The sequence below is a fragment of the Martes martes genome (genome assembly GCF_963455335.1).
Source record: "Martes martes genome assembly, chromosome: 13".
NCBI classification, from domain to species: domain Eukaryota; kingdom Metazoa; phylum Chordata; class Mammalia; order Carnivora; family Mustelidae; genus Martes; species Martes martes.
Genome location: NC_137901.1, coordinates 29,274,271 through 29,293,514, shown reverse-complemented (window position 1 = coordinate 29,293,514; position 19,244 = coordinate 29,274,271).

Sequence of the window (19,244 nt, the reverse complement as noted above, 5' to 3'; positions counted from 1 at the left end):
CAAACTCTGTCTAAGAGAGATTCAGTTTACTTCACTTCCAAATTGGTAGAAGATAGTTATTCCTCTTTTGCACATTTCTTTCAATATTCCTGATCTATAAATGTGTCTGATGTTTGTATTATCCTTTGAATTGCTTATAACATCCTGTTTATTACCTGATTAATAATGAATTAAATGTGACCTTTAACACATGGTCATTTTTTGAAACATACGATCATTTTATATCTCTATGAAAGTTATGATTTTACTTTTTTTTTTCTCTGTGGTTTTTTTTTTTTTAATTTTTTATTTATTTTCAGCGTAACAGTATTCATTGTTTTTTCACCACACCCAGTGCTCCATGCAATCTGTGCCCTCCCTAATACCCACCACCTGGTTCCCCCACCCTCCCACCCCACCCCTTCAAAACCCTCAGGTTGTTTTTCAGAGTCCATAGTCTCTCATGGTTCACCTCCCCTTCCAATTTCCCTCAACTCCCTTCTCCTCTCCATCTACCCTTGTCCTCTATATTATTTGTTATGCTCCACCAATAAGTGAAACCATATGATACTTGGCTTTCTCTGTTTGACTTATTTCACTCAGCATAATCTCTTCCAGTCCTGTCCATGTTGCTACAAAAGTTGGGTATTCGTCCTTTCTGATGGAGGCATAATACTCCATAGTGTATATGGACCACATCTTCCTTATCCATTCATCCGTTGAAGGGCATCTTGGTTCTTTCCACAGTTTGGCGACCGTGGCCATTGCTGCTATAAACATTGGGGTACAGATGGCCCTTCTTTTCACTACATCTGTATCTTTGGGGTAAATACCAAGTAGTGCAATTGCAGGGTCATAGGGAAGATCTATTTTTAATTTCCTGAGGAATCTCCACACTGTTCTCCAAAGTGGCTGCACCAGTTTGCATTCCCACCAACAGTGTAAGAGGGTTCCCCTTTCTCCACATCCTCTCCAACACACGTTGTTTCCTGTCTTGCTAATTTTGGCCATTCTAACTGGTGTAAGGTGGTATCTCAATGTGGTTTTGATTTGAATCTCCCTGATGGCTAGTGATGATGAACATTTTTTCATGTGTCTGGTAGCCATTTGTATGTCTTCATTGGAGAAGTGTCTGTTCATATCTTCTGCCCATTTTTTAATATGATTATCTGTTTTGTGTGTGTTGAGTTTGAGGAGTTCTTTATAGATCCTGGATATCAACCTTTTATCTGTACTGTCATTTGCAAATATCTTCTCCCATTCCGTGGGTTGCCTCTTTGTTTTGATGACTGTTTCTTTTGCTGTGCAGAAGCTTTTTATCTTGATGAAGTCCCAGAAGTTCATCTTTGCCTTTGTTTCCTTCGCCTTTGGAGACATATCTTGAAAGAAGTTGCTGTGGCTGATATCAAAGAGGTTACTCCCTATGTTCTCCTCGAGGATTCTGATGGATTCCTGTCTCACGTTGAGGTCTTTTATCCATTTCGAGTTTATCTTTGTGTACGGTGTAAGAGAATGGTCAAGTTTCATTCTTCTACATATAGCTGTCCAGTTTTCCCAGCACCATTTATTGAAGAGACTGTCTTTTTTCCACTGGATATTTTTTCCTGTTTTGTCAAAGATTATTTGACCATAGAGTTGAGGGTCCATATCTGGGCTCTCTACTCTGTTCCAGTGGTCCATGTGTCTGTTTTTATGCCAGTACCATGCTGTCTTGGTGATCACAGCTTTGTAGTAAAGCTTGAAATCAGGTAACGTGATGCCACCAGTTTTATTTTTGTTTTTCAACATTTCCTTAGCAATTCGGGGTCTCTTCTGATTCCATACAAATTTTAGTATTATTTGCTCCAGCTCTTTGAAAAATACTGGTGGAATTTTGATTGGAATGGCATTAAAAGTATAGATTGCTCTGGGCAGTATAGACATTTTAACGATGTTTATTCTTCCCATCCAAGAGCATGGAATGGTCTTCCATCTTTTTGTGTCTTCTTCAATTTCTTTTAGGAGTGTTCTGTAGTTCCTCGAGTACAGATCTTTAACCTCTTTGGTTAGGTTTATTCCGAGGTATCTTATGGTCTCATTTGGGTGGGGAATCCTGAGTGCTCAGAAGCGTTCCAGGGTGCACCTTGACTGCACCACGGTCAATACATCCAGCTACATCTGTCCAGTCATCTCTCACCAAAATGACTAGGAGGAGGAATCCCCAACAGAAGAAAAATACAGAGGATGGGCCTTCTGCAACAGAGCTAACGGCTATCAACATAGACAATATGTCAGAAAGAGAATTCAGGCTAACAATTATCCAGGCAATAGCTAGGTTGGAGAAAGCCATGGATGACCAAACGGAATTGATTAGGGCAGAATTGAAAGCGACCAGAGAGGAGGTTCATAATGTTAGGGCAGAGCTGAAGGCCACCAGGGATGAGGTTCACAACGCTCTCAATGAGTTCCAATCTAATCTAAATTCTCTAAAAGCTAGGGTAACTGAGACAGAAGATAGAATTAGTGATCTGGAGGACAAACAAATAGAGAGAAAGGATCAGGAGGAAGCCTGGAACAAACAGCTTAGAAGCCACGAAAACAGAATCAGGGAAATAAATGATGCCATGAAACGTTCCAACGTCAGAATTATTGGAATCCCTGAAGGGGAGGAGAAAGACAGAAGTCTAGAAGATATAGTGGAACAAGTTTTTCATGAAAATTTTCCCAATCTTGCGAATGGAACAAGTGTTCATGTACTAGAAGTAGAAAGGTCCCCCCCCAAGATTATAAATTCAAAAAAAACATCCAGGCACCTCATAGTAAAATTGAGGAATCATAATTGTAGATACAATCTCTTGAAAGCCGCTAGGACAAAGAAGCTCCTTACATACAGAGGAAAGCCCATCAGAATAACGTCAGACCTGTCCACAGAGACCTGGCAAGCCAGAAAGGGCTGGCAAGATATATTCAGGGCACTAAATGAGAAGAACATGCAGCCAAGAATACTTTATCCAGCAAGACTGACATTCAAAATGGATGGAGAGATAAAGAGTTTCCAAGACCGGCAAGGCTTGAAAGACTATGCAACCACCAAGCCGACACTGCAGGAAATATTAAGGGGGGTTCTATAAAAGAGGAAAAATCCTAAGAATAGCATTGAACAGAAATATAGAGACAATCGACAGAAAGAAAGACTTCAAAGATAACACAATGTCAATAAAAACGTATCTCTCAATAATCACTCTCAATGTGAATGGCCTAAATGCACCCATAAAACGACACAGGGTTGCAGATTGGATAAAACGACAGGACCCATCCATATGTTGTCTGCAAGAGACCCATTTTGATTTTACTTTTATTTCAAAAATTATCCTCTAACACAGGTATACAAATTTGGGAGGAATAGTCGTGAGACCAGTTAACTTTTCAAGTGTCTATTAGACAACTGATAGGAAACGTTGAGTCATATTTGGATTTTTAACTCTCATTTGGAAGAAGGGTCTGTTCTATAGCCATGGATTTGGGAACAGTGAACATCTAGATAATATTTAAATTTGAAAGGATGAGCTCACTAAAGAAGTGTATGTAAATGGATAAGAGTACTAAGGACTAAATTCTGGCATGCCATTACTGTGGTAATAGAAGAGCATTTTAAATACATTTAAAATTATTTTAGAGCATCAACACATATATTTACCCTGCTGTCTTGTCACATTTAAAATTGTGTAGTATATGCAGTCATAGAAGACAGTTAATATTTGTCAGTTGTTTTTCTTTATTCATCTTATTTTTCATTCTTTCTTTTATTCTATCAATATTGAATTAAATACTATTTATCTATGGTCCAAGTCCCACCGTTTCAACTCAAGAATTTATAATTGGTTAGATTGATTTACACATAATTTCATTCATTTCCTTCTAGGCTTTACTCTAGTATTTTGCAGATAATTATAGGTTCACATGATAAAAGTTTGACTCCTCTTAGAAAACTATTTCATATTACATAATCTTCTGGCATGTGATTCTCTCAAACACTCTGTAGCAGGACAATTTAATTCTCAGTCAGTGTTATTATCCCACATGTCATCTTGCCTAATAATTATATATATATATATATATATATATACATATATATATATATATAGTTGTTGTTGTTGTTGTTTATATCCTATTAAGATGGTGCTTTATATACTCGCCTTAGCCTTCTTGATCCAAATTTCCTAGAGTCATCCATTTTATATAGAGAAAAATGATAGACAATTACGAACACTCTTCTTTTTGCTGGGTTGACAACAAGAAGAAATTAGAACAGTCAAACTCATTTGTGAGTATAACTTTCTAAAACGGTGAAGAAAGTAGTTTGCCTAAAAAATTTACTAAGTCACCAGGCAAGCACTACTGTCAAAAAGCTCCAGTCTCAGTGCTCTTTCCCTAAAACTATGATACTGTCTTCAAAGTGGATTTTTTTAAGTTTTTTTTTTTTAAGATTTTTTACTTATTTATTTGACACAAAGAGAGATCACAAGTAGGCAGAGAGGCAGGCAGAGAGAGAGGGGGAAGCAGGCTCCCTGCTCAGCAGAGAGCCCGATGTGAGGCTCGATCCCAGGACCCTGAGATCATGACCTGAGCCAAAGGCAGAGGCTTAACCCACTGAGCTACCCAGGCGCCCCAAAGTGGGTTGCTTTTAAGAGTCTCCACTGAAAAGGGCTATTCCACAGATAATTATTATACAAATTTGCAAAAATCATATCATTTTACACATTAACATCTTTCATGCCCCACTTGATAAAAATCTGACAGAACTGAAATTCAGGAATACTCTTGATTACATAATAAGAAGCCAATAAAGCTCCCACTGAGGAGCCCATAGAAGAATCTGTAAAGGTCTGTAGAAGTCTCTTAATTGAAGAAATATTCAAAATATATGTGAGAATTGATCTGATATTCAAGGAATGGATAAAGAAGATGTGGTGTCACACACACACACAATGGAATGTTATTCAGCCATCAAAAAGAATGAAATCTTGCCATTTGCCATGGTGTAGATGGAACTAGAGTGTATTATGCTAAGCAAAATAAGTCAGAGAAGAAGCAAATACCATATGATTTCACTCATATATGGAATTTAATAAGCAAAACAGATGAACATAGGGGAAGGGAAGGAAAAATAAAGACAAGAACAGAGAAGCATACCATAAGACACTCTTAGCTGTAGTTCACAAACTGAGGGTTGTTGGAGGAGAGGTGGGTGGGGAAGAGTGCTAAATGGATCATGGGCATTAAGGAGAGGCCTTGTGAGGAGCACTGGGTGTTGTATGTAAGTGATGATAGGTAAATTCTACTCCTGAAAATAGCGCTACACTATATGTTAACTAACTTGGAGTTTAAATAAAAACTTGGGAAGAAAATAAAATTAGCGACAACAAAAAAAGAAATAGAAACACATTTAAAAATAAGGTCTGATAATTTATTACAGCAAGGAAAAGGGGATGAGAAAATGTGATTATAGATACAAAGTTCAAGAAACAGAATCCTCATATTAAATTAAGTAATACTTACTGTGGGCTCCATGCTGTCTTGTGTTGATGAAAAAAACTTTTTACGGCAAAATCTGATCTTTTTGACCGATTTCAGTTTGCCATAGTTCCTTGTAGTTCCTACCACATGTGAATTTTCAGAAGCATTTCAGTTTTTATCACACTAATTGTCCTTTAGAGTGCATCTTAAGATCCAACTGCTTTTTCTCCTTTAATAGATGTAACATGTTCAGAGAATGATGCAAATTTGGGAAATTCTTCACTTGTTTCAGGCCTCTGAGCCTTTGCTTGCACTATGCCCACTTCCTGGGATGTCCTTTCTTAATCCATATTCACTTTACCTGTTCCCTGCCACAGGTGTTATTCTTTTCTACCTCAGTCTGTGTCAGTCATTCTTTTTTTCTTCTGATAGCAGTTCCTGCATTGTTGCAACCTTGCCTTGGCCTTTGTCTTTTTGATGCTTCACAGAGTGTAAGCTGTAAACATGCTGTAAATATTTTCCCTTCTTAGCATCCACTAACCTTCTCTGTTTGGGGAATCCCCAATGAGGCTTGGTGGGAAAAACATGCTCCCTTATAAAAGCTGAAATTATTGAATTATCTGCTTTCCAAAGTCCCTTGCATTTGTGGCTTGGACAAGTGGACTAGATCCCACTAATCAGAAACACAGACAAGACTTTGACTTAAGGGTACAGGACTGACTTAGGACTCCAGAAGGACCTAAAAGGAAGTAACAGAATCAGAGACTTCAAAGTGGAATCCTAGTATATTAAAGACAGGGAGATTCATTTCAGCATCTGGTTGTGGTCTTAGCTGTTATAACTGAGCCTGACCTGGTTCTGTAGTATTCCCAACAATTCCATCAACTATCTTTTTTTTTTAATTTAAGATTTTATTTATTTATTCACTTGACAGAGAGAGAAAGAGATCACAAGTGGGCAGAGAGGCAGGCAGAGAGAGAGGGGGAAGCAGGCTCCCCACCGAGCAGAGACCCTGATGTGGGCTTGATCCCAGGACCCTGAGACAAAGGCAGAGGCTTAATCCACTGAGCTACCAAGGCAACCCTTCCATCAACTATCTGAACATATCTCTGTCAAACTCCTTGTCATCCTAATCAGCCAAATTTGCTAGCTTCCCAGGGGCAAAGATCATCTATGATTTTCTTTTTTTTTCCTCAGTGTTTCAACTCCAGTGATTTCTAACTAAGAGTAATTGATCAATAAATGTTTAGTGTTCCCAGTCACCTCCTCCATGAGGAACCTGTCTTTCAGGTGGTAGTAAACTTATACTGTGTACCTGCAAGTCAGTGATAGAGCAGGAAAAGAGGAGAGGGAAATAGGAGGAAGAGATGAGAGTACCAACTGGGAATTTGTCTTTAATAAGATCATCCATGAGGCCCTTGGTACCCCAATTGTTGTTTGATGATTTCCACATTCACATTCACTTATAGATATGTAAATTTTACTTCATGGACCTCATTTTTCTTTGGCTGGAAAAATCAAAATGCCACACACAACACTTGTTCTCTGGAAATTGAGCATAAGAGATTCTTCTGTCTTCATTAAGGTGTTAATGAGCTAGGTCAGATGTTTATAGATTTTCATCAAATTAATCAAAGAACCCTATAGTCAACTTGACTTCCTTTTTCCAGAGTTCATTAAAATATAATCTTTGGCAATTAAATGGAGCATTGCTTATCTGTTGCTGGGATACCATTACCTCCTCTAGTCAAGAAGGTACTTATGATAGAGAGAAAAATAATGTTTGGCCATTTGCCCATCTGGAAGGTATTCATCATTATCAGAATATAAGGTTTCATAAGCTACTGTAGCATACTAGAGCTAGAAAAATAAATAGTCTGAAGAATTGCTTTTACAGTTGTGGAAAATTGTCCTAATGGCAAGAATTCAAATATTTAAGGTCACTTAGAAAATTAGGGGTAAAATCTGGGCTACTATACTGTATCATATTTTTATCCTTTTGTTCTTGTTCCTAAAGAAAGATTCCATTGTGGCTAGGCAATCCCCATTTTCCTTAGCAAAATATATTTAATTTCTAACTCTATACTCTTGTGTGTGACTGTTTTTTTTTTTTTTTGTGCGAGACAATTATCTTCAGTTTTCTCTATATATATCAAAATCAAACTCATTAGTAGCAGGAATCCTAGACTGAGCTTAAAGAGGAATTTAGGGCTATCATGTCATGTCTGACAAACTTGGTAACTCAGGACACTAGGAACCTATTAAGAAGAAAACCATTTACTCCCATACACAGATGGACACTGAAGACGGAAAGTACTAACTGAACTGAACTGAACCTATCATTATTCCTCCATTGTCTTCATTAAGAGTACTATTCCAGGAAACTCTTCACCATGCAAATAACTTGATTGCTCATTAAAAGAGTTGCCCAAAAGAGCCATCAACATTTTAGTTGAATTTTTGCCTTGTTATTTTCATCAATTCTACCATTCTACTATAAGCCTCATCTAATCCTAATCAAATTCCCACTTTCAAATACCTGCCTTAAACCAAATTTCAAATTATTTGTAAATACTTTTCTTGCCTTTCCCCCTTAGAGACATTCCAAAGGTCTCTGATTCTCCTTTACTGTGGTAAACGATAACCTCAGCTTTGTTTTATTAACAGGTTGTGTTGGTTATATCTAGGGAGAAGGCAGTTGACACTGCACAAAAGCTGAAGAATTTTCTGGGGGAAAAGGTGTCCTCGTGAAAGAAAGAGTCCAGAATTATGAATTTGGTAAATAAATCAAGTGTGAGTCATTGAGATGACAGTTCTCTATAAAGCAAAGTGTTTCTCTTTTATTTTTAAGATTTATTAATTTATTTGTGAGAGACAGAGGAGCGTGAGTATGTACACATGAGTTGGGAGAGGGGCAGAGGGAGAGGGAGAGCATCTCAAGCAGACTCCCTGCTGAGTGCTGAGCCCCACATAGGGCTCTATTTTACAACCCATGAGATCATGACTTAAGCCAAAACCATGAACTGGACACAACTGACTGAGCCACCCGGGTGCCGCACAAAGTGTTTCTTAACATATTTTGTCTCTGTTTGTGGCCACCATGAGAAAATGATCAAAACTTAGTGATAATTGAAGACTCTATAGGATATTGAGGTAAAAACTGCTTGGGTAATCTTGTTACTCAAGGTTACCAGGAAAGAAGCAATGGAATAACTTATGACTAACATAGTAGGAGAAAGTAAAGATTGCTGGAAAATGTCACCCAATAAAAAGTAATAATAAAAAATAACCATTAATCTTAGCAAATACAGTGAGCTGGACTTGGTTATGGCAGCAGTCTGTCCTAGGGATTCTGAGGAGAACACTCATTGATTGCAACTCAGAGCCTATCACTCTTAGATTCTATCACTTCCAGATTCCCCAGAAAGACGAATTTTGTGGGTTAGGTATCTATACCTGGATGCTTTCACCCTGAGGGTGGGTTCTTGTTACAGAGACTCCCAGACCTCATGTAGTGTTATGTGGCAGTTAGAAAGTACAGACTTGCTTAGAGAAAAAATATGAACTCAGTACTTAGAGATAACTACTTAACATTTTAGTATATATTTGTCCATTCTAAAGCTTATTTTAAATAGGTAAATGTGCATTTTTATTTAATAAAACTACTTATAATTCTAATAGTTTTATCGTATGGTCATTTAAGCTTACAAATATATTTAAAACATATTCCCATGTAAACAGTTAACTAGATCATTTTAATGACTTATGTAAATTCACTGAGTGGATATACTCTCATTATTGCCAGTTTGTTTTATATAATTTTAAACAATCTCCACTGAAAATTCTTTTACATATATATTGTCACAGTGTGGAGATTCCTCAAAAAACTAAAAACAGGCTACCCTATGACCCAGAAATTGTACTACTTGGTATTTACCCCAAAGATACAGATGTAGTATAAAGAAGGGCCATATATACCCCAATATTCATAGCAACAATGCCAACAATAGCCAAACTGTGGAAAGAGCTGAGATGCCCTTCAACAGATGAATGGATAAAGATGTGGTCCATATATACAATGGAATATTACTCAGAAAGGATGAATACCCAACTTTTGCATCAACATGGATGGGATTGGAAGAGATTATGCTGAGTGAAATAAGTCAAGCAGAGAATATGATTCCACTTACTTGAGGAGTGTAAGGAATAACATGGAGGACATCAAGAGAAGGAAAGGAAAAGTGAATTGGGGAAAATCGGAAGGGGAGATGAACCAAGGGAGACTGTGGACTCCGAGAAATAAACAGGGTTTTAGAGTGGAAGGGGGTAGAGGGATGGGTGAGCCTGGTGGTGGTTATTAAGGAGGGCATGTATTGCATGGAGCCCTGAGTGTTGTACTTAAAAAATAAATCTTGGACGGGACGCCTGGGTGGCTCAGTTGGTTAAGCAGCTGCCTTTGGCTCAGGTCATGATCCCGGCGTTCTGGGATCGAGTCCCACATCGGGCCCCTTGCTCGGCGGGGAGCCTGCTTCACCCTCTGCCTCTGCCTGCCACTCTGTCTGCCTGTGCGCTCTCTCTCTCTCTCCCTCTCTCTCTCTAATAAATAAAATCTTAAAAAATTAAAAAAAAAATAAATAAATCTTGGAGCACTGAATCAAAAACTAATGATGTTTACTTATATATTGTCATCTTTATTTCCTTATATTTAGAAATATAATTACTGCTTCACATAATATGCCCACTGTAAAGTTTTAGCTACCTATGATCAAATTGCATCCAGCAATAGTCCAAGTTACACTCTAAACAAGAGTGAATGAGATATACATTTTTTTGCAATTGTGTAAGTTTTCTTTTTAAACAGACTTTTTTTTTTAAAGTTTTTATTTATTTATTTGACAGACAGAGATCACAAGTAGGCAGAGAGGGAAAGGGGGAAGCAGGCTCCCCGCCAAGCAGGGAGCCCGATGTGGGGCTCGATCCCAGGACCCTGGGATCATGACCTGAGCTGAAGGCAGAGGCTTTAACCCACTGAGCCACCCAGGCGCCCCAATTTTCTTTTAATTCGTTTGCAATCAGATTTTTTTCATGTGAGCTTCCCTGATTTCTATTATTAATAGAGGAGTTGAGTATTTTTAGTATTTACGCTTGGTGTTTCTGCTTTTGTAGTTTTCTCTTTTCTGTATTTTACTAATTTTCTCTGGATATATCCCCCCCCCCTTTTTTTTTCTGTTATTGCCTAAAATAACTTTTCTTTCATTAAAGATGTAGAACCTTGGTCGGGTGTATGCAGAGTAAAAATTATCTTGTATTTTGTCTTTTAATTTTACTTATAGTGCCTTTATTATATTAAAAAATAAATGTTTTAAAGTCAAATTAGTAATGCTCTTATTTTTATAGTTTCTAACTTTGAGACTAAAGTATATAGGTCCTTCCTAATTCCAAGACAATATATTGATTTACATTTTATTCTAGTAATTTTATAGTTACCTTTACTCTTAAAATGTCAGATCTATGGTGGATTGTTTTATTAGAGGCCTGGATCTTCACTTATTTCCTTCCCAAAGTAAATAAATTATTTCAACAGCTTTTTTGTGTTTGGCTCTCATCCATTTACCAATTTATTATCTATATACTTAAATATGTATCTAGAATCTAAAATCAGATATTTTTGTTGCATTTCTCAGATGTCCTTTATTTTTCTGTCTGACTTCCTATACCAGTACAATACTGCTTGAATTACTGAGGTACTGTCATGTGTTTTAATTTTTAGTAGAAAATTACCACCCTCGCTATCTCTTTGTTCAAAAGTATGGCTCCTCAAAGGCTTTAATTATTTAGATAAACTTTAGAATCATGAATCATCCCCCAAAAATAATGCCCTAGAAGTTTTCTTTGGAATGAAATTGATTTATAAATTAAATTGATAGAAAATTTGATGTGTGTGTATAATATCAAAGCTTGTTTGATTGAAATACAAACTTCATTAGTGGAGGATATTCAAAATAAATAAACAAACTCTTGTCATTTTAAAGCTGTATTAGTGAGATTATTTTGGTTATTAGCAACTGAAACTAATTCTGATAGATTTGTTGGAAAAATCAGGATAGCTCCCAAAGGGTAAGGCAGAGGCAGAGAGCTCTGGAAACCAAAGGAGTGCCTGACTTGCCATGAAATGACTTGCCTCCATCACTTTCTATCCTTTTCTTTATAGCGAGTGTGTTAAGATATATACGTTTATATACGTTTTATTTTGTCTTTTTTTATTTGCATCAGAACTTACATACAATGTGCAAAAAACAAACACACACACACACACACAAACACATTCACACACACACACACACACACACACACACCCCTTAAATATATTGCTTAATTCCCCAAAATAAACACTAGAATAATCACCTTCAACATAAGAGGGGAGTATTGTCAGCATCTTCAAATATCTCCTAATGACCTTTGCAATCTCTACCTCTCTTTTTGCTCTAAAAGTAATTATGCTAACTTTTAACATAGTATCATTTTGCCTGTTTTTAACTTTAATTGAATTATGTATCACATTAATTTTTATCTGGCATCCTTGGCTCACTCTTTTGTTTGCTAAGTTTGTAGCTGTAGTTTTTCTTGTTCTCTGCAGTATTAGAGAATATCCCATTGTATGAACAGTTGAGTTTTATTTATCTTTTTCCTCCTACTGCTGTGAAAACTTTTATCCTTGATTTCTCCTATGATTAATTCTGCAAAGAACATTCTTATGCATTTCTCTTGGTGCATATCACACCTCTGGTGAATATATATCTAAGAGTGGGGCATAGCACATGTATATTTTCAACTCTAGCAAATAATATCAAATACCTTTCCAAAGGGGTTGTAGCAGTTTACACGCCTGCTCTCAATCAAACTTTTCCCCTTAGTCCACATCCACAAAAAAGATTGACTATGTGAATCTTTCTAACTTTGCCATTCTGAAGACTATGTAGTGGCATCTCATTGCAGTTTTAACTGCATTTCTCTGATTATTAATAAAGCTGGGTCTGTTTTATAGGTTAACTGGCCATTTGAATATTCTCATTGGGATATCCTCTTTTGGATATTTCCTGATTAGTGTCTTGTCTATATTAATATTTGGTTGTCATTTTTCTTTCTGACTTACATAGGTATTTTATATATCTTAGATATAAGCACTTTGCTCAAGGTGTTACAAATATATGATTTTTAATACTTAGGCTTGCACTGTCTTAATGGCATCTTTTAGTGAAAAAATATCTTAATTTTACTATAGTCAAATTTGCCAATTCTTAGTACTGTAATTGTTTCCTTGTCTTGCTTAAAAAATAGCTCATGTTCCAAAGTAATAAAGAAATGATGTTCTAGGAAATCTAATGTTTTACCTGTCATGTATCAATCTTCAATATTCTTGGGTTGGTTTTTTACTAATTAATTGTATGAGAAAGAGAGTCATGCATTTGTTTTTAATTCAGTAATCTAATTGTCCTAGCTCCCTATGGCTTTGGAGGATTATCAGATCTTGCTCTTTCACTGAAAATTGCCATAATTTAGACAATAAAAAATATAATCACCTTCCAACTGATCAAGCAGTGTTTATTTTAAAAGACAAGCATAAACTCATTGCTCGGCAGTAAGTTTTATCTTAAATTCAGTTTCCACATATATGTAGTTCTGTTCTTGGACTCTATTCTATTCAGAGGCATAATTGCTTATTCTTGTACCAATGCCAAACTGTTTTAAATCAGCTGTAAAATAAATTCTATTATCTCCCATAATAAACCATTATTTCCTCCCATTTTGGTTACCTTCAAGACAGAGCTCTTCTTTTTCTTTTTCCTTTTCACATAATTTTAGGTGTAATTTGTTAATTTTAAGAAGTTCTGATTTTAACTGGGATTTAATTGGGATTGAATCTCTGGATGAATTTGCCTATCTTAATTCATGTGCGGGTAATATTTACCAACTATTTAAATATCCTTCAATTTTTCTAAATGGTACTTTATAGTGTTCTGTATAGATGTCTTACCCATAATTCATTAGTTTAATTACTAGATATTTGATATATTTGCCACTATTTAAAATGGTATCTTAGCTTAATTTTATTAAGTGTGTAAAGTATAAAGTATAAAGAAATAAAATTAATTCTTATCTATTAACTTTAACAGTCAGCAACCTCAGTAAACATATTATTTCTAATAAACAGATTCCTTTGGATTTTGTTGGGAAAAAACATACTATATGACAATACTGCAATTTTCTTATTTATTTTTGTTGCCTTATTATAAGGCCTACATTTTATAGGACACTTAAAAGAAAGAGTAATAGTGGGCATCTTTATCTCCTTCCCCATGCTATAGGAAAATACTTCAATATTTCACTATTAAGTAAAATATCTGCCATGGTTTTTTTATACAGAAATTTAAGAAGCTCTCCTCTACTCATAGTTTACTTAATGTTTATTTGTAAATGTTAAAGTTTATCAAATTGCTTTTTTTCATCAATTGAGCCATACTATGATTTTTCTCTTTTACTTGATGAATATAATGGATTACATTGGCTGAGGTCAGGGTGCATTCCCAGCGTCCTAGAGGATGTGAGGAATAACAAGAAACCAAAGGAAATAACTAAGCAGCTAAATAATAAGCAGTGGCTGCCACAGTTCCAGAGGTGCCATAAGAGATAGTGAGACTCAGTGTTTGGGGGCAAGGCAGAGCCAATAGCAGGAGACTCTGCACATGAGACTCAGTGGTTTGGAGCAAGACAGTTTATCACTCACAAGCAGAGCCAGCAGCCGGAGATTCTGCATGTAGCACAAGTTCCACTGAGACCAAGCCCCACTGTGTGATCCAGCCAGCCCAGATGATGCCCATACATCCTGGGTTGTGTTATACCTGAGGAAACCAAGGTCAAGTGCTCTACATCTTTTGTAGCAAACAGCAAACAAACCAGTCTCACTTCCCCAAGGAGTAAGCAATTGCATAGTAGTCATGCTAAAAGGTCCCAGGGTCAGAGGATGGTTAGGCCTTACAACCGACACAGCAAAGATAAGAAGGGCTGGGCCCTTGGAGGACTGTTTTTCTCAACCATCAATTTCTCTTTAAGTCCAATTTGACAGTCTCACTCTTGTTAGGAATATTTAGTTACTTACATCTAATGTAACTAGAGATGTACTTGAATTTATACCTCTCATCTTTTTCCCCCCTATTTGGCACAACTTGTTTTATTTACCATTTATTTCCTCCTCTCTTGTCTTTTTACCAATTAATCAAATTTTATCCCCTTTTTCCTCTACTGATCTTTTAATTATACATTTTTTTTTACCATTTCTAGTAGTTATCCTTGAAATAAATCTTTGATTCATTTCCATCAGTTAAAAACTATTATTTTTACCAGTTTCCTGATGCTACTAGAATTCAGAAACTTTTTCCCTCTTTTGCTTCCTCCAAACAATCTTGTTCCTGTAGCCAGGTATCCTAGTCATGTATTTATTTGTATTTTGTGCACCATGCACTAATTTGCATAATGCATAATGCTATGTATTAGTTCATATTTTAACATCTCCAACAAATTATAGTTTTGTAGTATTAATGTTTATTTTTAAAAAATATTTTTTAATTGAGGTGAAGCCACATAATATAAAATATCCATTTTAAGATAAATGATTCAGGACATTTAGTGCATTCATAATATTGTGCAACTACCATCTCCTTCTAGTTCCCAAATATTTTCATCATCCGAAAGGAAATCCTGTACCCATTGGACAGTTGCTTTTCCTTTCACCCTTCTCCTTCCCCTGGCAAACACTAGTACTAGGCATTATGCCTCCATGGACTTAATACTCTGAGTATTTTATATAAGTGGAATCATGGATTATGTGTGTTTTTATGTCTGACTTCTTCCACTTAACATAATGTTTTCAAGGTTCATCCACATTTTATCCTGTATCAGTATTTTATTTGTTTTAGGCTGAGTAATATTCCATTATAATGGATATACCACATTTTATGTATCTTTTCATCTGTTGATGGACATTAAGGGTGTTTTTATCTTTTGGCTGCTGTGAATAGTGCTGCTGTGAACATGTTAGAACACATTTGTTTGAGTGTTTTTTTTTTTTTTTTTCCCAGTTCTTTAAGGGATATATCTAGGAGGGGAATTGCTGGGTCATATGTAAATTCTATGTTTAAATTTTTGAGGATCTGCAAAATTGTTTCCATAGAGGCTTAAACATTTTACAGTCCCATCAATAATGCAAAAGGGTTTCCATTCCTGTATATCCTTGCTAACACTTATTATTTTCCATTTTTAAAATTATAGCCATTTAAGAGAGTGTGAAACGGATCCTCATTGTACTTTTGATGTGCATTTCCCTGATGACACTGATGTTGAGCATGTGCTTGTTATCCATTTGCATATCTTCTTTGAAGAAATATATATTCAAGTAATTTCCCTATTTTCAAATTATGTTGTTTTTATTTTTTCTTTTATCATTATTATCTTTTATTTAAATTCAATTAGCCAACATGTACTGCATCGTTAGTTTTAGATTAGAGTTCAGTAATTCATCAGTTGTATATAACACCCAGTGCTAATCACATCACATTACCTCCTTCATGCCCATCACCTAGGTACCCAATCCCCCCAACCACCTCCCCTCCATCAACCCTCAGTTTCTTTCCCATAGTTAGGAGTCTCTCATGGTTTGCATCTCTCTTGGATTTTTTCCCATTCTGTTTTCCCTCCTGCCCGCTATGATCCTTTATACTGTTTCTTATAGTCCTCATATAAGTGAAACCACATGAGAATTGTCATTCTCTGATTGACTTATTTCTCTCAATATAATACCCTCCGGTTCCCTCCACAGAGATGTAAATGGTAAGATTTCATCCTTTCTGATGACTGAGTAATATTCCATTGTGTGTGTGTGTGTGTGTGTATTTTTTTCACATCTTCTTCCCATAGTTTGGCCATTGCAGGCATTGTGGCTGTAAACATTGGGGTGCAGATGCCCCTTCGGATCACTACATTTGTATCCTTGGGTTGAAAACCAAGTAATGCAATTGCTGGATCATAAGGTAGTTCTATTTTTAACTTCTTGAGGAACCTCTGTACTGCTTCCAGGGTGGCTGTACCAGCTTGCTTTTCTACCAACAGTGTAACAGTGTTCCCCTTTTTCCAAATCCTTGCCAACATTTGTTGTTTCTTCACTTGTTAATTTTAGCCATTCTGACTGGTGTGAGGTGGTATCTCATTGTGGTTTTGATTTGTATTTTCCTGAGGCCAAGTGATGTTGAGCATTTTTTCATGTGTCTGTTAGCCATTTACATGTCTTCTTTGAAGAAATATCTGTTCATGTCTTCTGCCTATTTCTTGACTGGATTATTTGCTTTTTGGTCGTTGAGTTTGATAAGTTCTTTATAGATCTTGGATATTAGCCCTTTATCTGATATGTCATTTGCAAATTTCTTCTCCCATTCTGTCCTTTTTAGTTTTTAGTTTTGTTGAATGTTTCCTTTGCTGTGCAGAAGGTTTTTATCTTGATGAAGTCGCAATAGTTCATTTTTGCTTTTGTTGCCTTTGCCTTTAGAGACATGTCTAGCAAGAAGTTGCTGTGGCCAAGAGCGAAGAGGTTCCTGCCTGTGTTCTTCTCTAGGATTTTGGTGCATCCCTGTCTCACATTTAGGTCTTTCATCCATTTTGAGTCTATTTTTGTGTGTGGTATAAGGACGTGGTCCAATTTTATTCTTCTGTATGTGGCTGTCCAATTTTCCCAACACCATTGGTTGGAAAGACTTTTTTCAATTGAGTATTCTTTCCTGCTTTCTTGACGATTAGTTGAAAGTAGAGTTGAGGGTCCATTTCTAGGTTCTCTATTTTGTTTAATTGATCTCTGTGTCTGTTTTTGTGCTAGTACCACACTGTTGTGATGGTTACAGCTTTGTAACATAGCTTGGAGTCCAGCATTGTGATGTCATCAGCTTTGGTTTTCTTTTTCAACATTCCTCTGGCTATTTGGGGTCTTTTCTGGTTCCATACAAATTTTAGGATTATTTGTTCAAGCTCTGTGAAAAATGTCGATGGTATTTTGATAGGGATTGCATTGAATATGAGAAGTGCTCTGGGTAGCATAGACATTTGAACAATATTTATTCTTCCAATCCATGAGCATGGGATGTTTTTCCCTCTCTTCATCTCTTCCTCAATTTCTTTCATAAGTGTTCTATAGTTTTTATAGTACAGATCCTTTACTTTTTTGGTTAGGTTTATTCCTAGGTATCTTACGGTTTTTGGTGAAGTTGTAAATGGGATTGATTCCTTAATTTCTTTTTCTTGTCTCATTGTTCGTGTATAGAAATACAACTGATTTCTATTGATTGATTTTATATCCTGCCATGTTGCTGAATTCCTATATGAGTTCTAACAGTTTTGGGGTAGACTCTTTTGGGTTTTCCACATAAAGTTATCATGTGATCTGAGAAGAGTGAGAGTTTGACTTCTTCTTTGCCAATTTGAATGCCTATTGTTTCTTTTTGTTGTCTGATTGCTGAGGTAGGACTTCTAGTACCATGTTAAACAACAGTGGTGAGAGCAGACATCCCGTTGTTTATATTTTTATGGTTAGTTTGATATTCATTTTTATTTACTCATATTATTAAACTTTCCTTTATTTTTATTCTTTCCTGAATTTACATATTTTTGTCTCACATTTCCTTTTTTGGCTGAAGAAGTTCTTTTAGTGTTTCTTTTTTAAGTGATGGCCTTCTGATGAAAAATTTCCTCTAGTGTTTGTGTGAACATATCTTTATTTTCACCTTTGATTCTGAAGGATATTTTTACTGGACATAGAAATCCAGACTAGCCATTTCTAGCCTTTAAAGACTTTTTTTCATTCTCTTTCTTCTTCCTGCTTGCCTGTCTTGCTTCCTGTTCTTTTCTTTCTTTTTGTTCTTTTCTTTTTCTTTTGTCTCTTTAAAGTCAGTTATCCATCTTATTGTGGCTTTTGTATAGTAATTGTTATTTCCCTCAGGCCACTTAAAATATTTTCTTTATCTTTCAGTATTTTGTGGTCAACTTGGGTAGTTTTTCTTTGTTAACTATGATGCTTAGTTGGTTTTCATTGACATTTTTAAATCCATGGATTGGCATTTTTAATCATTTTTGAAAAAAATTTTGGCCTGTTCCTTTTCAAATATTCTTCTGTGTAGTCTCTCTTTCTGCTTTCCTTCAGAGAATCCAATTCTCATATTAAAACTTTTAAGTGCATTCCACAGTATTTTTCAGTTTCTGTTATGTTCTTCCTCTTCTGTCTTTTTTTCCCTCTATGGTTCACTTTAATTATTTTCTACTTACTTGTGTAATTTTGTATTCAACTATGTAAAATTCTAGTCAATAAAATCATGATATGTACACTTTTTTCATTTTGTCAATCTAATTTCCATAGTACATAGTAAAATGTAATGTATGTTATATAATATAATATATATTATGTTGTATGAATAGATATTAACTTATTCTATCTTCTTGAATACAATGGGTTCTTTTTAATATTAAACTGGTATGAATAAGGTTTCTCTGGTCATTTTAATATATGACTTCAGCAGGCGTGTGTCTTTATTTCTCTTGGATATTTACTAAAAGTGGAGTTTCTTTTTTTTTTTTTAAAGAGTTTATTTGTTTATTTGACAGAGAGAGATCACAAGTAGGCAGAGAGGCAGGCAGAGAGAGAGGAGGAAGCAGGCTCCCTGCCAAGCAGAGATCCC